Source organism: Dendropsophus ebraccatus, chromosome 13 (assembly GCF_027789765.1).
Source record: "Dendropsophus ebraccatus isolate aDenEbr1 chromosome 13, aDenEbr1.pat, whole genome shotgun sequence".
NCBI lineage: Eukaryota > Metazoa > Chordata > Amphibia > Anura > Hylidae > Dendropsophus > Dendropsophus ebraccatus.
The window spans coordinates 31715471-31738649 of NC_091466.1; the positions used below are offsets into that span (position 1 = coordinate 31715471).

At 48.4% G+C, this 23179-nt stretch overlaps 1 pseudogene; it reads left to right on the forward strand.

The window, feature by feature from the left end:
- Positions 1-137: 137 nt before the first annotated feature.
- The window catches only part of LOC138770537 (zinc finger protein 850-like), a 233334-nt pseudogene continuing 210292 nt past the window's right edge, over positions 138-23179 (forward strand).

Genomic DNA, 23179 nt, shown 5'->3' on the forward strand with positions numbered 1-23179 from the left:
ACACACTATATAGAGATCAATATTACTGCCATACAGTGACTGCTGCATAATATTGATCTGTATATGGTGTATTTAGAGTCATTATATGGTGGTGACTCTATGGCAGTAATATTGGTCTGTATATAGAGCAAAAAATTCACACAGGGGAGAAGCCATTTTCATGTTCAGAACGTACGAAATGTTTTACAAAGAAATCCATTCTTACTCAACATCAAAAAATTCACACAGGGGAGAAGCCATTTTCATGTTCAGAATGTGGGAAATGTTTTACTAAGAAATCCAGTCTTACTAAACATCAAAAAATCCGCACAAGGGAGAAACCCATTTTCATGTTCAGAATGTGGGAAATGTTGTACAAAGAAATACAGTCTTACTCAACATCAAATACTTTGCACAAGCCATTTTCATGTTCAGAATGTGGGAAATGTTTTACAAAGAAATCCAGTCTTACTAAACATTAATTCACACAGGGGAGAAGCCATTTTGATGTTCAAAATGTGGTAAATGTTTTACAAAGAAATCCAGCCTTACTAAACGTTAAATAATTCACACAGGGGAGAAGCCATATTCATGTTCAGAATGTGGGAAATGTTTTACAAAGAAATCCAGTCTTACTAAACATCAAATAATTTGCACAGGGGAGAAGCCATTTTCATGTTCAGAATGTGGGAAAAGTTTTTTTTTACAGAAATCAGATCTTATTAAACATCAAAAAATTCACACAACGGATAAGCCTTTTTCATGTTCAGAATGTGGGAAATTTTTACAAAGAAATACAGTCTTACTAAACATCAAAAAATTCACACAGGGGAGAAGCCATTTTCATGTTCAGAATGTGGATTTTTTTTTTTACAGAAATCAGATCTTACTAAACATCAAAAAATCCACACAACGGATAAGCCTTTTTCATGTTCAGAATGTGGGAATTTTTTTACAAAGAACTACAGTCTTACTCAACATCAAAAAATTCACACAGGAGACAAGCCATTTTTATGTTCAGAGTGTGGGAAATGTTTTACAAAGAAATGCAGTCTTACTAAACATCAAATAATTCGCACAGGGGAGAAGCCATTTTCATGTTCAGAATGTGGGAAATGTTTTACAAAGTAATCCAGTCTTAATAATCATAAAAAAATTCAAACAGGGGAGAATCCATTTTCATGTTCAGGATGTGGGAAATGTTTTACAAAGAAATACAGTCTTACGAAACATAAAATAATTCGCACAGGGGTGAAGCCATTTTAATGTTCAGAATGTGGGAAAAGTTTTTTTACAGAAATCAGATTTTTAGTGACTCCACCCACTGGACTCTTTACCACAGAATGGTCAGGGATTTCAATCAACAAGTTACACTGAATCTGTTCACACAAAGATATATATATCAATCCGCTCAGTTCTTCCTGCTCTATAATATGATGGCCATAGATTAGATAGCATTGTCTTGGTGACTGCTCTCCTATTAAAGGAAAACTATCATGGCAGCTACAGAAGCCTTGAGAAGGCTGCCAAGACAGCTGATTGACACCATATTCTTTCATTGCTTGGGGGTAAAGCATCTAGGGGGTTAAACGAACAGTGTTGGAGTGAGACAGCGGGTGACAACTGCAGATATACCCACTCCATACTTCCTTAAAGAGCAATGCCAGCGAAAAACTTTCTTTCAAATCGACTGGTGTCAAAGTGCCAGAGATTTGTAATTTACTTCTATTAAATAATTTCAGGTCTTCCACTAGTAGCTCTATGTGTCGGGCTCTGCTGAAGAGAGAAGACATTGGGGTGAGTATCAATAGGGCTCCCTCTCTCCCCCCTAGTACGGCAACCATATTCTGCAAGGGAGGGCGGCAATTATGGATACATTATTATATCAATGTGCCCCCTTACTCCATGGGATTAAGTGAGGATGGCATGCATCCTCACTTAACCCCTTGTGTGGAATAACCCCTTGTGTGGAATACTGTCAGCAGCATCTGCCAAAATGCTGCATACTGTAATGTGCAGAACACCTCTCACAATGATGGGTGTTTTTCCCTGGGCCTTTTTTGTGTGTTTTATTTTTTAGATATCCGTATCCAGAGGACTGCGTCAAATTCGGTAGACTATGGCTATGACCAGCATTTTTCTTTTTTTTTTTTTATAAAATGGTCAGCGAGGGGTGTGGGGGTGTTCTTTTTTGAATAATAATTTCCGGCTTGGTAGTGGAAGCTGTCTGATAGACGACATCCATTTCTAAGTCAAAGCCTATTGTTAGCTGGTATAAAATGGCTAACACTAACCCTCCCCCCAATATTACCCCAATACCCACTGCCCCAGGGGTACTGAGGACAGCCGGGTACCAGTAGTCCCACAGTGTTAAACCTGGCCTGCTATCACCCAGTTCAGAGGCGCCAAATTTGACACTCTGGAACTACTGGCTACTGGTACCCGGCTCTTACCAGTACCCCTGGTGCGGGGGGTACTTGGGTAATAATGGGGGGGGTTAGTGTTAGCCATTTTATACAGGCTAAAACTAGTCCTCGACTTATTAATTGATTCTGTCAGAAAGCTTCCATTACATTACAGCTTCCATTACTAAGCCTAAAATAAAACACAAGACAATAGAAAAAAGTCTTTTATTAAAAAAGAACACCCCCACACCCCTCTTTGATCATTTTATTTAAAAAAAAAATGCTGGGCATCGACGTAGTCCAACAAATCCAACATAATCCTCTGGATACTGATATCTGAAAGACAAAAGGGAAAAACACACACAAAAAGTCCAGGAGCTGAACACCCATCATTGTGACAGGTTTTCCGCACCTTACAGTATGCAGCATCTTGGCAGGTGCAGCTTACAGTATGGCACACAAGGGGTTAAGTATGGATGCATGGCATCCACACTTAACCCTTTGTGTGCCAACTGAACCATGAAGTATGGAGGCATGCCATCCTCACTTAACCCCATGGGGGGGCCACATTGATGTCACAATGCATCCTTCCCAGTAAGGTAGGGGGTTAATTGCCCCCTTTTCTTGCTGGGATGGGTGCAGTGTTGGGAGAAGAAGGGGAGCGCGATTGATACTCTCCTCCGACGTCTCTTCTTCAGCAGAGCCTGGTGCACTGAGCTACAAGTGTGCTAGGCTCTGCCTCTTCAAAGATGGAGCCTTCAAAACAGCAGCTGCAGCCACTGACTGGCTGAGATGACAATGCTCCAGCATCAGGGGAAAAATGCAGACTCGAAAAACGCCCAAAGTCTCAAAGACCTAGGGTCCTATCAATGCAGCAAGGAAGCCCCATGCAAATCCAGTAGGCAACACTAAAGGTAGGAATATTCAGTGCTGTACATAGGTAGGAGCCCATGCAATAAACTACATGACTGCCATGGAGAAAAAGTGTGTCATCTGATGGACCCACAATGGTCTTTATAACCCCTTCACTATTTACCCAATTTCAAAGATTTAAACAGCCAAGACTGGAGTTATCTCCTATCCCGACTATTGTAGCGTGCATGAGTGCAGTGACCTGGGGTAACGATGTTAGTGCTCAAGTTATATGTAAAAAACAAACAAACAAAAAAATCAGCAGTGCATCATCCTAGTTCTACATTTGGACCACAAGAGGGCAGCATATCACATAAAAAAATCTGTTCTCTATAAGCCTAAATACTGGAGGCTGGAGCAGGTGGATGTTATTCTATGATTACCTATATATCTGCCAGAATCTATCTATCTATCTATCTATCTATCTATCTATCTATCTATCTATCTATCTATCGGTGTGTTTACACAGACAGAGTTATCTGACAGATTTTTGAAGCCAAAGCCAGGAACAGACTATAAACAGGGAACAGGTCACAAAGGAGAGACTGAGATTTCTCCTCTTTTCAAATCCAAAACCTGTCAGATTTATCTGCCTGTGTAAACGCACCATATCTCCCAGTAATACATAGGATTAGTGTCTGATCTGGGACAGCAGGATGTGAGAGAGTATTACTACAGCCAGGGCTGGCTCCAGGTTTTTGTGGGCTCTTGGGCGACCAAGCCTCAGCGGGCCCCTCATTTGCACACTATGCACAATAACATGAGACACCACTAACATATACAGACATACATTATTGACATAGATACTGACCGACTGACTGACACTGACACACTCGGACACTGACACACAGCAGTTACAGCTCAGTCTTCTCCCTCTTCCTCTCTGTCGGGCTGCTCTCCACACTGAGAGGTTGAGGACCTTAAGGTCATGTGATCAGGTCCTTCACCCTTTTCTCTCTCTGTGCAGGTCCTGCTCCGTCTCCTGTGTCTTCTGATGTTCAGTGCACACCCTGGACTGCAGTGAGCGGGCTGAACATCAGAAAACCGGGCCCCTCTCCCTCTCTGGGCCCCTAGAGATGCTTTGGGCCCTCGCACTTGCCCAGGTAAGCCCTGTGCTGACGCCAGCCCTGACTACAGCTCCTTCATGCTTTGTCACCCAGCTTTCCCAGACTCCTACAATGACTATACAATCCCTGGGCTGCAGGGTTGTGGGAAAGCTGGGTGCCCTCATTCATATCCTGTATATGTTCACCTGCTTTTTTGGGTTATTTTTAGCCTGGAAACAAGGTGAGATGTAAATGAGCTGAATCGTTTTCTCCAAGGAGACACTGCACAGATTTTATTTTACACAATTAGATATAGAAGATAAAACCGGATCCTTCATTTCCCGGTGAGCCCGTGCTGGAGCGGTGGCCATGTGGGCAGTCGCCTAGGGGCATCTTTCCAGGCGCCCCTGCACCATTACTTATTAAAGATGAGGATGGGGAGTATTGATCCTGCAGCTTCATTGATTTTGTCACATCTCATCCTAGAGGTGTACACTGAGCGATTTTTAAAGATTAACGATCGCAAACGAGATATATGTTTATCGGTAACCTGAAATTGTTCACCACATTACACAGAACGATAGTTAGTTACGATCGTCATTGCGATCGTTACTATGATCGTTTATTCCTTCTGATCCCAGAAAAACAATGAACAATGTAGAATTACAGTGAATGATTAGTGAAAAAATGCGGAACTTGAGCGAACGAACGTGGAATTACAGCGAACGATTAGCGAACAATTAACGATAATTTTAGGTTCAGATCTAAGTCAACGATCAACGACATACAAATGATTTTTCGATCGTTGCCTGCAATTACACAGAACGATTATTGTTTAAATTCGAACGATTTAGCGATTTTTCGCACGATAATCGTCCCGTGTAATAGGGCTAAGAGGCTGAGAGCGGCCACAGCTGATGACCCACATTCACCTGTAACAGAGACTTGTATGCTCCAAGCAGAAGAGATAACTTACATGTCATCTGTAGTGTCAAATGGGGCTAAACTGCAACACTAGGCTCAGCCTATGAACAAAGGTGTAATATACTCCAGAGCTGCACTCACTATTCTGCTGGTGGGGTCACTGTGTACATACATTATATTACTGATCCTGTACAGATCCTGAGCTACATCCTGTATTATATTCCAGAGCTGCACTCACTATTCTGCTGGTGAGGTCACTGTGTACATGCATTACTTATCCTGTACTGATCCTGAGTTACATCCTGTATTAGGCTATGTTCACACAAAGTATGTTTCCGTAAAAGTACGGCAGTTGAAATCGGCAACAACGGCCGTACTTTGTACGGAAACATACGTTGCCTTTTCTTCTATGGGATCTCGGCTGGAGCATATACACATAGGGGGAGATTTATGAAAGGGTGTAAATATACACCTGGTGTAAACTGCCCACAGCAACCAATCACAGCTCAGCTTTCAGCACTGGTAAAATAGAAGAGGAGCTGTGATTGGCTGCTGTGGACGGTTTACACCAGGTGTATATTTACATCCTTTCATAAATCTCCCCCATAGTATACGATCCAGCTGGGATACCCTGCAGCGCTGCAAAGAACTGACATGTCAGTTTTCTGCGGCCACTATTCAGCCATATCAGTTCACTCAATGAAGCGAGTGGCCCCGGCCGAAGTTTCATTGTGTGCTGTGGGGAGTTCTGATGCGGGCGCACATGGATTCGCCCGCATCAGAACGCTGCGGCGCCAAAGATCTTTTTTTTAGAGACCGGCCGGGTCAGGGTTCCAGGGTGTGAACATGGCTTTATACTGCAGAGCTGCACTTACTATTCTGCTGGTGAGGTCACCGTGTACTTACATTAAATTTCTTATCCTGTACTGATCCCGAGTTATATCCTGTATTATACCCCAGAGCTGCACTCACTATTCTGCTGATGGGGTCACTGTGTACATAACACACAAAAACACAGAAAAATGCAACAGCTCACCGCAATGGCAAGATACAGACCCACTACAGACATAGAAATAGTTAATAGCAGCCCCCCCCCCCCCCAACTGCCAAAAAAACTTCCACAAAAATAATGAGGCTCTTAGTTACCACTTGAAAATGGTGTAAACTACTCCACCACGTTACGGTGGCCTCATACCGTTGCAGTCCTATGCTGTGTACATACATTACATAACTGATCCTCTACTCATCTTGAGTTGCATCCTGTATCATACCCCAGAGCTGCACTCCCTATTCTGCTGGTGGGGTCACTGTGTACATAAATGACATTACTGATCCTGTACTTATCCTGAGTTACATCCTGTAAACAAAAATTATTCCTGCTGGCTATGGTGGAAAGGAGTCAGATCACACATGAGATGTATGGGGCCCTGCAGACCAGTCATACCCCAGTAGTCCCTGTCCACCCCAGTAGTGTCTGTAATAGAGATCTGAACATGGAGCAATAGAAGAAGGTGACTGGTCTGATGGGTCAGGTTCTCCATTATGTGGACAGCCGGGTGTGTGCTCATCCCTTTCCTGGGGTATAGATGGCACCAGGATTCACTATGGGAAGAGGATAAAGCCTTTTAGGACCAGGGAGCGACCGGATATTTCCTGGCAGAAGGTATGCTGAGCCTTGTAGTACTTCCCGATGAGCCTGTAGTTATAAATCTCTGCTACTCTGCTTCTCTATAGGGATTCAGCACTTGGAGCTGACCGGAGAGCTGGTGCTGAAATCAGGTCTTACTCCTCTCTCAGGACTCTGCAGGATCACTGTCCTCCAGCCACCAAAACTATTGCTCTCTGTTCACATTTGTGCATTTTATTACATTAAAATTTAAAAATATTACCAAAAATGCAACAATTGATCACAGTTACATCCTGTATTATACTGCAGAGCTGCACTCACTATTGTCTCATATGACTGTATCTATGTGAATAGACCCCAACAGTAAGATTGTAGGTTTGTGAGCTCACTGTGTACAAATGTATGATCACTATTATTATCGGTCATGATGTGTCTTCAGTTAGTGCCCCCTAGTGGTGGCCGCAGATGATAAGAATTTTATTGTTGCAGAAAATTTAGAGCTGTAAGCCAAATAAAGGAAGATATGAGAAGTTAGAGTCAGGACCACTCTTTATATGAATAGTAGGAGACTGCTCTAGATGTCTCATCTGTATTAACATTAAGAAATAAGTCAGGGGGGATGATCCTGTCCCAGTGTAGAGGGCTGCAATGACATGAACCTGTCCTAGTAGGGACCGCATTGTGTTCCCTTAGACACCCCCTTAAATATCAGAAGACTCGTCCTTGATTGTTGTTGCTCAGACAAGGTCACAGCATAGCTTTCTATGACATGTAATACTTGAAATGTTTCCCAAGCTGTGTTATGTCTCCTGCTTTATGCTATGTGACTTAGTGATTCTGCAAGGCATGGAAGATATTGGCTGGTGGCCCACCGGCCCTCGGCGTGCGTTCCCGTTCCACAGACGAAAATGTGCCATGATTGATTTTAATCCGTTAATAACATTTCTGGGTCTGTCACATCCGAGGTTGTGTGGAAGCCGCTCATTATTTATACATGAGTAATGAGATGTCCCAGCATGGTCCTACACTACAGTAGTATTACTCCAGATGTGCTATACAGCTAGAAGACTGCACAGAACTGCTGTTATCCCTATTAAGCATTGCACAGATTAAATATATATAATATAGAGAAAATAATTGGAGAAACTGAGTTACATCCTGTATTATACTGCAGAGCTGCACTCACTATTCTGCTGGTGGGGTCACTATGTACATACATTACTTATCCTGTACTGATTCTGAGTTACATCCTGTAATTCTTTTATTAGAAAAATAGAAAAATTAACAAATACATAAACCAAAATCAGGCATATCCAGCCATAACAAAAACAAATACAATACTAAACTTGTCTTGTCATGAAAAAAAAAAACATCCAGTGTTTCAAAATTGTGAAATAAACAACAAAATAATTGCACACACCTGCCTCACATGGCCAGTCCAGCTTTATGTTTAAAGATAGCAAAAAAAAAAAAAAAAAACTTCATAGCACACAGATTAAAGGCCACATAGGGTCAAATGCCATATAGGCCATGAAATAGCTGAACTTAAAGTTGTCCCAGCTGGGATATAACTAAAGAAAAATAACACATATACCTTAGCCTGCTCACCCCTATTCCCACCAACAACCCTCCTACACACACATGCACACCAACGTGTTTCACCCCCGAACCCACCACCACCACCAAACACACAGCCCCCCAACCCCATACACACACACTAAATAACTTTAGATATAAATCTAATCACCTAACTAAAACTAACCTAAGAAAACAAGATAGCATAAAAAAAAAAAAAAAAAAAAAAAAAAAAACAAACAAAAAAAAAAAAAAAAACATCAGTACTACTACCTTCGTCATCATAATAGAAATAATAAGAGATAAAAACCTCCCAAATCAACTGAAGAACAACAGGTCCGGCTGCCTTATAACTTAGAATCAAAGAGAAAGCAAAGCAAAATTGATGCAAATAATAATAACAATGTAATAACTATGTGAAATAATAGCCTGTCTATCACACTACCTACACGCCCCATCACCCTCACCCCAAATCTAGACATAAGCCTAGGTCAGTATGTTCACTCCTGTCCCTCATTGACCCATGTCAGAACCATCAAGTAACCATCCTGTGCATGAGCCTCAAGTTGTTGGAGTCCGCAGAGTTAGTCCGGATATAGCTGCGGCTCCATCGGCTCACGCCAGGAAAACACACGATCCAAACCCCCATCACCCACCCAACCTATTCTATACCCCAGAATGTATCACATTTTCCACCAAACTACCTAAACATATAGTGTAACACAAAACATAACAATATGACCCAAGTTCGGTAGCCTGTAAGCCCTTTACCATTTATAACCTGATAGAAAACCAAAACAAAAAGCTAACGTGTCATGCGCAGCCCCCCACCGGGATCGGAGGATGGCAGACCGGGTACCATAATAATTTATAACCTATCCCTGACTATACTCCCTACCCTCTCCCTAATACTATCCCTAAATATTAATCTAACCCTCACATTCTCCCTACTGCTGTCCCTATCTACACTGTCCCTAACCAGAAATATGGTCCCTCACCCAGTGGGTTCAGTACCTAGGGCACAGCAAAGGAAAAACCTCTCCACAGGAGAGAAGCCCTACTTGTACCCAGCCTGCCATACTCCAAAGACCTGATCTTCCCAAGGTCACCAGTGATGTTCCTACAGACCTCCACCTCGGAGAGGACTCTACGCTGTGTAGATACTAGACACCGTGCGTTCCACGTGTGGTACCTAACCACTAAGCTGACTAGAAATAACGTGCATCGATCTCGGCCACCCAGGTTCCTGAATGCCCCATAAGCCCACTCCGGATAGGTGAGGCTGGCTAACTGACTCCAACCTATGAAGGCGCCCACCCTGGTGTAAACCCCTATATTGAAGGGACAATGAAGCAGGAAATGATCCATGCTTTCCAGCGTATTTCCACACTCCTCTCGGGGACACCCCCGATCATCGGAGCTCCTGCACTTCAAGTTGTCCCTTACATATAGCTTCCCCTGGAAGCAGCGCCAGGCCAAATCCCCAAACTTCTGAGGGATCCGTTTCGAGTTTAAAAGACTAACCCAACCTCTAGATCCTGACCTGGGCAATTCCTGAGCGCCAGGGGCTTCTGGAAATGGGTCAACAGAACCCTTTGGTCAAGGAATTTCCTCGACTGAGTCCTGATCTCCCACATTCCCAGACCCCACCGACGTATCATCTTCAGAGTCGGGGTAGCGTAAGCCGGAAGATACCCATGGGGTGTACGAAGGTCCTTCACTCGCCCTCCTGTCTCCCATTCCTGGAAGAAAGGCTGAAACCATTCCCTGCAGGAGAGTACCCACGGAGGAGCCCTCTCTTTCCAGAGGTTTGCGATGTTAGCTTTCAAGAAGGTGTTCACTAAGAACACCACAGGGTTCACCATAGACAAACCCCCTAGTCTCCTCGTGCGGTACGTAACCTCTCTCTTGACCAGGTTCAGCCTATTCCCCCATAACAGCTGGAAGAACAGGCTGTAGATCCTAGTATAGGAAGCCTCTGGCAAGATACATACACTGCCCAGGTAGATGAACAAAGGGAGCAGGTACGATTTGATCAGGTGTACCCTTTCCCTGAGGGTCAAAGACCAACCCTTCCACTGGTCCACCTTCTGAGCGGCATTCTGGAGCCTACCATCCCAGTTTTTAGTGGGGTAATTACCCTGGCCGAATGTAATGCCTAGGATTTTTGCTGATTCTTGGGGCCCTGGAAGGGTGCCCGGGAGATCAACCTCGGGATCTCCCCCTCCCAGCCAGAGACTTTCACACTTATCCGGGTTGATGCTGGACCCAGATGCCTCTGAGTAGCGGTCCACCTCCGACATCACCATATCGACCTCCTCTCTCGAGGACACGAAGATAGTGACATCATCAGCGTACGCTACCACTCTCAGGGTGGCTTCTGGCTCCTCCAGGCTCATCCTGACCCCTGCCAATGGTCCACAACCAACTCTCCTAAGGAAAGGGTCGATCGCGAACACATACAACAGTGGGCTCAAAGGACAGCCCTGGCGAACACCAGACCCAACCTCAAAAGAGCGGCCAGACCAACCGTTCACCAGCGGGAAACTCTCTGCCCCTGCATACAAGATCTTAAGCCAATTGACAAAAGTATCTGGTAGGCCATATCTCAGAAGGACAGACCAGAGGTACTCGTGGTTCACCCGATCAAATGCTTTGGCCTGATCCAGGGACAGCAAGTACCCCTTCCAAAGACCCGCACTACTCCGCTCCACTGCCTCCCTGACACTAAGGACAGCACTTAAGGTGCTTCGGCCTGGAACAGAGCAGTGCTGAGCCCCCGAAAGGAGCCGGGGTGCAAACTTCACCAGCCGATTAAACAGTATCTTGGCCAGAATCTTCCTGTCCGCATTGAGAAGAGCTATGGGCCTCCAATTCTCAATGCGGCTAGAATCTTTACCCTTTGACAGAAGAATCAGGGCTGACCTCCTCATTGACCTCGGCAGAGTGCCCGAGGAAAGACACTCATTAAAGACCTCGGTCAAGAGGGGAACCAAGAGGTCCCTGAAGGTCTTATACCACTCAGATGTTAAGCCATCTGGACCTGGCGACTTCTTCAGGGCAAGCCCTTCAATCGCCAGTCTAACTTCCTCTTCCCTGATCTCTTCTGCCAAAACATCAAGAGAGGGGTCTACCCCTGGCTCAGGAACGGCCTCAGCCAGGAAACCCGACATCACATCTCGATCTAGATCCTTCCTCCCCAAGAGGTGTGAGTAAAAGGATCTGACGACCTCCAGGATCCCTGATCTGGACCGGTTCAGAGATCCCGTACTATCAACCAGTCCAGTCACGATCTTACTACTCACTGACATCTTACAGTTTCTGCAGGGGTCGGGCGAGCGGTACCTCCCGAAATCCCTCTCAAAAACTAAAGATGCGTGCCTATCATACTGACACCTCATGAGCAAGGCTTTCACTCTGGAGATCTCCTCTCTACTACCTCCAGTCGAGACGAGATGCTCGAGTTTCCTCCTCAGGCCCTGATACACACGATACCTATTCAGGGACCTGAGGCTCGAGAGCTGGCGGAAGAACCTCGCAACCCGCTTCTTGAATATCTCCCACCACTCTGACTTACTACTAAATAGGCCCAGTAGAGGTACCTGACTCTGAAGAAAATCCTCAAAGGATTGTCTTACCTCTGCTTCTTCCAGGAGGGACGAATTCAGCCTCCAGTAGCCTCTACCCATCCGGGGGGTCTCTGAAACATTCAGGGAAAACAAAATTAGACAGTGGTCGGAGAACTCCACCTCAACCACGGACACTGCGGAAGAGACGGCTTCCTCCTTTAAATAAAACCTGTCTAATCTAGACCTGCAGCTACCTCGATGATAGGTGAAACCCGCGTGGCCCGAGGGGGTCCGGATGTGGGCATCCTCTAGGCGAGCTTCCCTAACTATACTAATCAGGGCCATGCTATCATAAGCCAGCTTGTCTTTGGCGCCTCTCCTGTCCTGAGACCTCGTGATAGTATTGAAGTCTCCACCAAAGATCACCTGCCGACTCGTAAAAAGAAAGGGCTTAATCCTCATAAAAAGGCTTTTACGGTCCCACTTAGTTTGTGGGGCATAGATGTTAATGAGCCGGAGCTCTTGCCCCTTCATGAGGACATCCAAGATCAGGCACCTCCCCATTTCCAACTCGATAACCCGTCTGCATTCTACAGGAGCGGTAAAAAGGACCGCCACCCCACTATACGGCTCAGCCGCAAGAGACCAGTGTGAAGGCCCATGCCTCCACTCTCTCTTGGCTTTTATTAGAGAGGCTAGATCTGTCAACCTGGTCTCCTGCAAAAACAAAATGTCGACGTTAATACGACCGAGAAAATCAAAGGCTGCAAATCTAGCCGTATCAGACTTAATGCTGGCACAGTTAATGGATGCCAGAGTCAATGGGGTGAGTGCCGCCATCATGGGTGATCGAGTTAGACGGCCAACTTAACATTTTACTTTTTCTCTTTCTTTTTCTTCCCTTCCTCATGTTCTGAAGAGGAAGACTTACTTTCTTTACACCTTTTTTTAGAAGTAGACAAATCCATATCATACTCATCTCCACCTGACTCCAGGTTTGCCCCACCCTCTGAAGTACATGGTTCAGCAGGACGAGGCTCGGCGCCCCCTGGAGGCTTCTTTGCCCGTGATACTTCACCCTCGGTCTCCCTCTCCGAAGAGGAGGGAGAGATGTTTTCAAGGGATTGGTATCGCTTTGACAGGTCAACCAGAGGGGGGTTGGTCGGGCTTCCTTTTGGAACCTGGCCCATAACTCGAGAAGAGGAGGACTTTACCCTCCCACTCCTTCTTCTCCGGTTGCCCTTTCTACGTTTTTTTTCTTGCCACCTTTCTTCTTCCTCACCAAAACTTTCATATTGGGAAGATTCTGAAGAAGTGGCTACTTCGCCTTCCTCTCTACGAAGCCTCACAACCTCTTCATTCAACTCATCCTCCCCCACGGCCTCAGCCACATCAGAGCCTGCCTCAGGAGCAGGACCAGGTGCTATTCCTACCACCTGGGAATCCTCCAGTTCCCTACTCCTTCGGCGTTTCTCCTCCCGCCTAAGCTTGGAGGGGCTCTTTCCTTTGTTCTTTTCTTTCCTCACTGGCCCTGTTGCCCCTTCACCTCTGCTTGTACCCTCCCCAGCCAAGGCAACCTTATGGCTCTCCCTAGCTGGAGCGGCCGCTGCATTGGCAAAGGAGCGGGGACAACGGCTGAATGGGTGACCAAGGTCACCACACAGGTTACACCTAATCCGCCCACAGGATGCGGCTAGATGATCTGTCCCCCCACACAGTGCACACACCTGTTTGGTGCAATTTGCACTAAAATGTGTGGGGTCACCGCACCTGTGGCAAACCTTAGGCTGTCCCTGGTAAAAGATCTGGATGCGATCGCGTCCGAGGAAGGCAGCAGATGGTATGTGGGCAACCGTATTACCTGTACGCCTTAGTTTGACAGAAAACGTCCAGGCCCCAGACCAGATACCATGTTCATCAAAATTCTTTTTGGGCATGTCTGTCACATCCCCAAAGCGACCAAGCCAGGTCATGATATCATAGCAAGAAAGCGATTCGTTACGGGTTAGAACTGTCACTTTCTTGACCGCACTCTGACGGGATATCGCCTTTACGGTAAAACCCCGCCAGCCAGGCGCGTCTTTCACCAGCTCATAATTTGACCAGAAGAGTTCTAGACCCTCTGGCCGTATGAAACTGATGTCAAACTCAGACAGGCCGTAGGGGTGGATCAGGGCATAGATGTCGCTTGCCCTGAAATCCATCTGAAAGAGAAGCTCCACAACTTTTGCCCGCGATGGGCACGCATCACTGCCTCTCCATATCAGACGGACCACATTCCTACGACCATTGTCCTGCCCGGGTGTCGGAAGGGACCAGACCACCTCCCCATTATTCTCTCGGAAGGCTCCCAGACCATGTCTCTCTATCCAGAAAGACAAGTCGACCTCCCTCCCCTCTACCTGGATTGACCTGTCACCCTTCCGTAATGCCTCCAGGAGGCGTCGTTGCAAGTCACCAACCCCTGAGTCAGCTGGAGATGAGGATCGCCCTGGTCCCCCAGCAGCAATGCTAGCATAGCTCCTTGGCGGAGCAGCCACCACTGGGGGGGCAGCCGGACCACCACCCGCCCTTTGCTCAACATTACAAATACCATCATTTTTATTAATGTTAGCAGGTATCTCAACAGGTTGTACAGACTGAACAACATTAACCCCTTCTGAGCTGGACTGGCCTATACCAAATTTCAACAATGCAGGTTTTATCACATGTGACCTTTTTACCCTAGCGCCAGCATCATTGGTATCATTGGGCACAGGTGAATTTTTTGGCGCAGCTAGACCTTTAGGAGCCTGCGATGAATCCACCCTACTTTTTGAATTGCCCTCAACCTCAGCTTCTATTGCGCATATGGCCTCCATCATTACAGTATTAATAGCATCACCATCAGTTCTCATATCTGTTATTATACTGTCCACATGGCTGGATCCCTTCATTTGTGCCAGTGTTTCCTGGCATAGAGGACTTCTTGCTCTACCACCGGAAGCCACATCACCAAGCCCAGCAGGGTGAGCAAGGTGTGACGCAGCCTCCGGCAGCGACAGACCCGTGACTGGAAGCGACCCCGCGTCACCTCCACTCTGCACCCGGACACTCCCCCCCGTCCACAGGGGAGCGCCCTGCAGTGCAGACACCTGATGGACTCACGCTCACACTGTCTGGCCCCTGTCCTTCCTTACCGACACCACTCCCGCTACTGACACAAGCAGCAGTGGTATGCGCCGCCATCTTGTCCCGTACACTCTCCCCTCCTCGCTGGCCCCGTTCCACATCAGAAACGGGGACTGGCAGTGCTGAGGGGGTAGCAGCCTGGACTGACCTTTCAGCCGACCCAGACTGCTGGAATGAAGTAAAGACAAAGCTTACTTGCTCTTCTTTCTTCTTTTGGGGCTTCCCCTTTTTCTCTTTCACAGGAACATCCTCTCCAAGGTCATCACCAAAGGTAAAATGCTGCATCCTCACAGGGGATTCCTGCATCTCTATGGCCTTTAACAGTCCACCACCATAACCATCACCACCATCATCCTCATCATCATCATCAGTCACTGGTAATGCTACTTGTGCTGCTTGTATAATGTCACTTTCCTGGGTGGTTTGGGCATTTTGGGGTGCACTTTGGGAGACATCTGGGGGATCTATCATCGCCGCGCACCCCTCTTTAACACTCTCCACCACTTCTTTAGCCTCCACAGCCTCCATAGCCTCCAACTCCTCTTCATCACTACAACTCTCCCCATCCGCAGAACTATCACCCCCATCTTTTGCTCTGCTCTCAGTAGGGGATTTCATTTTAGCAAAGCGATCATCGTTCAGCAGTTTCTCCCGGAAGAGATCACTCCCCTCCAGGATAGCCATTCTCTCCAACTCAATCACTGCTATTTCAGCTTTTAGAGTTTTTACCTTGGCTGAGATCTCTGGCTTCTTCTTCTTGGAGGTCGTATCAGCCTGGAACTTGGCAAATTTCAGGTCTTCACGTAGAACCTTGAGTTGCTTCCCAAGGCGCTCATAATCCGCAAATTTTGCAGTAATCCTTGAGCAGTATGTAGCTGCAGACTCCTTGGGTCCTCGCTCACCCCACAGGTCAGCTGGCTGGCTCCTGGATGCTGCTGGAGCCATCTTGCCTCCTGCCTTGCTTGTGGCCTTTTTCCCACTTTGAGCCTTGCGGCTCTCTGCCATCACTGGGGGAGCTGGGGACACATCACTGCGGACCCTGCTGGATCTCCTCACACCGCTTGGAGGAGCGCTGGCCGGTAGCTTTTTCTGTCCACCCCCCGCCGGCCTGGTTCGGGAAGTGGAAGCCCGGGACTCCCGGGGCTCCATGCTGAAAGCCCTGCCCAGGAGACTGCCACCCTCCTGGGAAAGGCAGATGGAAATTCAGCCTCTCTCTTGCTGGATGTCTGGAGGTATCAGGAGCTCAAACACACACACAGAAACACCTGGTGACCACACCCTCCAATCCACCAGTCTACTCCAGAGCTGCACTCACTATTCTGCTGGTGGGGTCACTATCAGGGGCGCCGCAATGATGAGGCGACCTGAATCGTCTGCCTCAGGCGGCGCCACCAGCTATCTTCATGGGGGCGGCATTCAGTGGCAGATTATAATATGAGCGGTTCGGGCGGCCGCCCACATTATAATCCGCCACTGACTGTACCCAGGGCCGCTTTAACCAGAGGGCACATGGTGCACGTGCACCGGGCCCACTGGTTAAAGGGGCCCCCCCGAGCAGGCCGGCCGTTGCTATGTGCGACCAGTGCGGTCGCACAGGGCTCCGGCCACCAGCCTGTCAGGGGGGAGCGCCATGGATGGGTAATCTACTTACCCCTCCATGGCGCCCCCTGCAGGGCCCCCCGTCCGCCGCTGCTGCGGCGCTTCAGCGCTGCAGCAGCAGCGACACTGACAGAGAGAGAGCCATTGGCTCCCTCCCTGTCAGTCACTCACTCTTGTGGCCGCACTTCCTGCGGTCACATGAGGCCGCACTCTCCCTCTAGCGCCCGACGTCACTGGAGCGTCGGCGCGAGGGTGAGGGGAGTGCAGCCTCTTGTGACCGCAGGAAGTGCGGCCACAAGAGGGAAGAGAAGAGGAACGCGTGGACCCAGGTGAGTAACAATGTTTGTTTTTTTCAATGTTATATGGGAGGGGGAGCTATATACTATGGGGGAGCACAGGGGGCTATATACTATGGGGAGCACAGGGGGCTATATACTATGGGGGAGCACAGGGGGGCTATATACTATGGGGGAGAACGGGGGCTATATACTATTGGGGAGCACAGGGGGCTATATACTATGGGGGAGAACGGGGGCTATATACTATTGGGGAGCACAGGGGGCTATATACTATGGGGGAGCACAGGGGGCTATATACTATGGGGGAGCACAGGGGAGCTATATACTATGGGGGAGCACAGGGGGCTATACACTATGGGGGAGCACAGGGGAGCTATATACTATTGGGGAGCACAGGGGAGCTATATACTATTGGGAAGCACAGGGGGCTATATACTATTGGGGAGCACAGGGGAGTTATATACTATGGGGGATCACAGGGGAGCTATATACTTTGGGGGAGCACAGGGGGCTATATACTATGGGGGAGCACAGGGGGCTATATACTATGGGGGAGCACAGGGGAGCTATATACTATGGGGGAGCACAGGGGGCTATACACTATGGGGGAGAACGGGGGCTATATACTATTGGGGAGCACAGGGGGCTATATACTATGGGGGAGCACAGGGGGCTATATACTATGGGGGAGCACAGGGGAGCTATATACTATGGGGGAGCACAGGGGGCTATACACTATGGGGGAGCACAGGGGAGCTATATACTATTGGGGAGCACAGGGGAGCTATATACTATTGGGAAGCACAGGGGGCTATATACTATTGGGGAGCACAGGGGAGCTATATACTATGGGGGAGCACAGGGGAGCTATATACTTTGGGGGAGCACAGGGGGCTATATACTATGGGGGAGCACAGGGGAGCTATATACTATGGGGGAGCACAGGGGAGCTATATACTATGGGGAGCACAGGGGGCTATATACTACTGGGGAGCACAGGGGGCTATATACTATGGGGGAGCACAGGGGGCTATATACTATGGGGGAGCACAGGGGGTTATATACTATTGGGGAGCACAGGTTAGCTATATACTATTGGGGAGCACAGGGGCTATATACTATTGGGGAGCACAGGGGAGCTATATACTATTGGGGAGCACAGGGGTCTATATACTATGGGGGAGAGCACAGGGGGCTATATATTATGGAGAGCACAGGGGGGCTATATACTATTGAGGGGGAGCACAGGGGGGCTATATACTATTGGGGGAGAGCACAGGGGGGCTATATACTATTGTGGGAGAGCACAGGGGGGCTATATACTATTGGGGGAGAGCACAGGGGGCTATATACTATTGTGGGAGAGCACAGGGGGGCTATATACTATTGTGGGAGAGCACAGGGGGGCTATATACTATTGTGGGAGAGCATAGGGGGGCTATATACTATTGGGGGAGAGCACAGGGGGGCTATATACTATTGTGGGTGAGCACAGGGGGCTATATACTACTGGGGAGAGTGCACAGGGGGGCTATATACTAATGGGGGAGCGCACAGGAGGGCTGTATATAACTGGAGGAGCACATGAGGGTCTATATACTACAGGGACACCTTAAAACTATGGAGGCACAGAGGGGTGTAACTATGTAGGAGTACAGAGGGGTGTAACTACTGTATAGGGGTACAAGGGACCTAACTACTGTATGTGTTGGAGCCTAAAATATTTGTCTGGCAGATTCTGGAGAGAAGATTCACAGCCAGGAGAAGACTTCAAGGTGGCCCAGGCTGGATGGAGAGAAAAAGAAAAAGTGACAGATTCTGATCGGAGAAGACGCCTCCGGTGAGTCACTGGATGTAACTTCACTCTGTTATAGGCTTGTACTAATAGGGGTCATGGTGTGGCGGTATTATGTAATGGTATCAATGGTGATATCTTTCTGTTTTGTTTAGTGCAGTTTTTATGTAATATGTAATCACTGAATGGTGGAAATAGTGTTATAAGGTAACTACTGTATGTATTGGGGCTCTTGATACAGTGTGGGGGCAAATTCAGTACATTATACAATGTGCAGAAAGGTAAGGGGGGGCCCACTCTTGAGGGCTGTGCACTGGGCCCACCAATGTATTAAAACGGCCCTGACTGTACCATGTACTGGAGCCCCCCCGCCCCCGGGCAGTATCTGTAATGAGATGCTGTGAGCGGGGGAGACTGTATTCATAAGCGCCGCGCTGTACTAAATCAGCCGCGCGGTGCTGATACTACAGCGCGGCGCTTATGAATACAGTCTCCCCCGCTCACAGCATCTCATTACAGATACTTCCCAGGGGCGGGGGGGGCTCCAGTACATGCATTCCACGTCCGTGATCCGTCAGGATCACGGAACGTGGGAATGCAGCCTTAGTCCCCCGGCTGATGTGCGGCTGCCCGGGGTGTCCCGTCCTGTCCCCGGCAGCGCGCGCATCAGAGAGCTCCCCGTGCGCCGGAAGTCACAGGCACAGGCGCACGGGGAGCTCTGTGATGCGCGCGCTGCCGGGGACAGGACGGGACACCCCGGGCAGCCGCACATCAGCCGGGACCAGACCAGAGAGGCTCGACGGGGGAACGGAGGGCAGGTGAGTTGTGTGCTGTTTTTTGTTTTTGTTTTATCTGCTGTGCAGGGGGGGGGGGGGGAGAGGGGGACCATCTATAAGGTAGGGGGGGGGGGAAGGGGGCCATCTATAAGGGAGGGGGGAAAGAGGGGGACGATCTATAAGGGTGGGGGGAAAGAGGGGGACGATCTATAAGGGGGGGGGGGGACCATCTATAAGGGAGGGGGAGAGGGAAGAGGGGGACCATCTATAGGGGGGGGCCATCTATAAGGGAGGGGGGAAAGAGGGGGACCATCTATAAGGGGGGGGGCCATCTATAAGGGAGGGGGGAAAGAGGGGGACCATCTATAAGGGGGGGACCATCTATAAGGGAGGGGCGGGAGGGGGACCGTCTATGAGGGGGGGGAAGAGGGGGACCATGTATAAGGGGGAGAGGGGGACCATCTATAAGGGAGGGGGAAAGAGGGGGACCATCTATAAGGGGGCATCTATAAGGGAGGGGGGAGAGGGGGACCATGTATAAGGGGGAGAGGGGGACCATCTATAAGGGAGAGGGGACCATCTATAAGGGAGGGGGAGAGAGGGAAGAGGGGGACCATCTATAAGGGGGGGGGAAGAGGGGGACCATCTATAAGGGGGGGGAGAGGGGGACCATCTATAAGGGGGGGAGAGAGGGAAGAGGGGGACCAACTATAAGGGGGGGGGAAGAGGGGGACCATCTATAAGGGGGGAAGAGGGGGACCATCTATCAGGGAGGGGAAAGAGGGGGACCATCTATAAGGGAGGGGGGAGAGGGGGACCATCTATAAGGGAGGGGGGAGAGGGGGACCATCTATAAGGGGGGGAGAGGGGGACCATCTATAAGGGAGAGGGGACCATCTATAAGGGGGGGAAGAGGGGGACCATCTATAAGGGGGGAAGAGGGGGACCATCTATAAGGGGGGAAGAGGGGGACCATCTCCTAAAAGATCAGCACCCTCCTCTCCTGACATCCTCTGTGCTGCTGGGACTTCTCCTATAGGATTAGCACCCTCCTCTCCTGACATCCTCTGTGCTGCTGGGACCTCTCCTATAGGATTAGCACCCTCCTCTCCTGACATCCTCTGTGCTGCTGGGACCTCTCCTATAGGATTAGCCCCCTCCTCTCGTGACATCCTCTGTGCTGCTGGGACCTCTCCTATAAAGTCAGCCTCCTCCTCTCCTGACATCCTCTGTGCAGCAAGGGACCAAACATTATGTTTATTGGGGACAGCAGTGGGGGGGGGGGGGGGGGGGGGGGGGGGCAGTAGTGGATTATAATGTGGGCGGATTGACGGGGGGGGGGGGGGGCGTCATTCTATAGTTCGCCTCGGGCAGCAGAGAGGCTAGAATCACCCCTGGTCACTATGTACATACATTACTTATCCTGTGCTGATCCTGAGTTACATCCTGTAATTCTTTTATTAGAAAAATAGAAAAATTAACAAATACATAAACCAAAATCAGGCATATTCAGCCATAACAAAAACAAATACAATACTAAACTTGTCTTGTCATGAAAAAAAAACCATCCAGTGTTTCAAAATTGTGAAATAAACAAAATAATCGCACACACCTGCCTCACATGGCCAGTCCAGCTTTATGTTTAAAGATAGCAAAAAAAAAACAAAACTTCATAGCACACAGATTAAAGGCCGCATAGGGCCAAATGCCATATAGGCCATGAAATAGCTGAACTTAAAGTTGTCCCAGCTGGGATATAACCAAAGAAAAATAACACACATACCTTAGCCTGCTCACCCCTATTCCCACCAACAACCCTCTTACACACACATGCACACCAACGTGTTTCACCCCCGAACCCACCACCACCACCAAACACACAGCCCCCCAACCCCATACACACACACTAAATAACTTTAGATATAAATCTAATCACCTAACTAAAACTAACCTAAGAAAACAAGATAGCATTAAAAAAAAAAAAAAAAAAAAAAAAAAAAATCAGTACTACTACCTTTGTCATCATCATTAATAGAAATAATAAGAGATAAAAACCTCCCAAATCAACTGAAGAACAACAGGTCCGGCTGCCTTATAACTTAGAATCAAAGAGAAAGCAAAGCAAAATTGATGCAAATAATAATAACAATGTAATAACTATGTGAAATAATAGCCTGTCTATCACACTACCTACACGCCCCAACACCCTCACCCCAAATCTAGACATAAGCCTAGGTCAGTATGTTCACTCCTGTCCCTCATTGACCCATGTCAGAACCATCAAGTAACCGTCCTGTGCATGAGCCTCAAGTTGTTGGAGTCCGCAGAGTTAGTCCGGATATAGCTGCGGCTCCATCGGCTCACGCCAGGAAAACACACAATCCAAACCCCCATCACCCACCCAACCTATTCTATACCCCAGAATGTATCACATTTTCCACCAAACTACCTAAACATATAGTGTAACACAACACATAACAATATGACCCAAGTTCGGTGGCCTGTAAGCCCTTTACCATTTATAACCTGATAGAAAACCAAAACAAAAAGCTAACGTGTCATGCGCAGCCCCCCACCGGGATCGGAGGATGGCAGACCGGGTACCATAATAATTTATAACCTATCCCTGACTATTCTCCCTACCCTCTCCCTAATACTATCCCTAAATATTAATCTAACCCTCACATTCTCCCTACTGCTGTCCCTATCTACACTGTCTCTAACCAGAATTATGGTCCCTCACCCAGTGGGCTCAGTACCTAGGGCACAGCAAAGGAAAAACCTCTCCACAGGAGAGAAGCCCTACTTGTACCCAGCCTGCCATACTCCAAAGACCTGATCTTCCCAAGGTCACCAGTGATGTTCCTACAAACCTCCACCTCGGAGAGGACTCTACGCTGTGTAGATACTAGACACCGTGCGTTCCACGTGTGGTACCTAACCACTAAGCTGACTAGAAATAACGTGCATCGATCTCGGCCACCCAGGTTCCTGAATGCCCCATAAGCCCACTCCGGATAGGTGAGACTGACCAACTGACTCCAACCCATGGAGGCGCCCACCCTGGTGTAAACCCCTATATTGAAGGGACAATGAAGCAGGAAATGATCCATACTCTCCAGCGTATTTCCACACTCCTCTCGGGGACACCCCCGATCATCGGAGCTCCTGCACTTCAAGTTGTCCCTTACATATAGCTTCCCCTGGAAGCAGCGCCAGGCCAAATCCCAAAACTTCTGAGGGATCCGTTTCGAGTTTAAAAGACTAACCCCAACCTCTAGATCCCGACCTGGGCAATCCCTGAGCGCCAAGGGCTTCTGGAAATGGGTCAACAGAACCCTTTGGTCAAGGAATTTCCTCGACTGAGTCCTGATCTCCCACATTCCCAGACCCCACCGACGTATCATCTTCAGAGTCGGGGTAGCGTAAGCCGGAAGATACCCATGGGGTGTACGAAGGTCCTTCACTCGCCCTCCTGTCTCCCATTCCTGGAAGAAAGGCT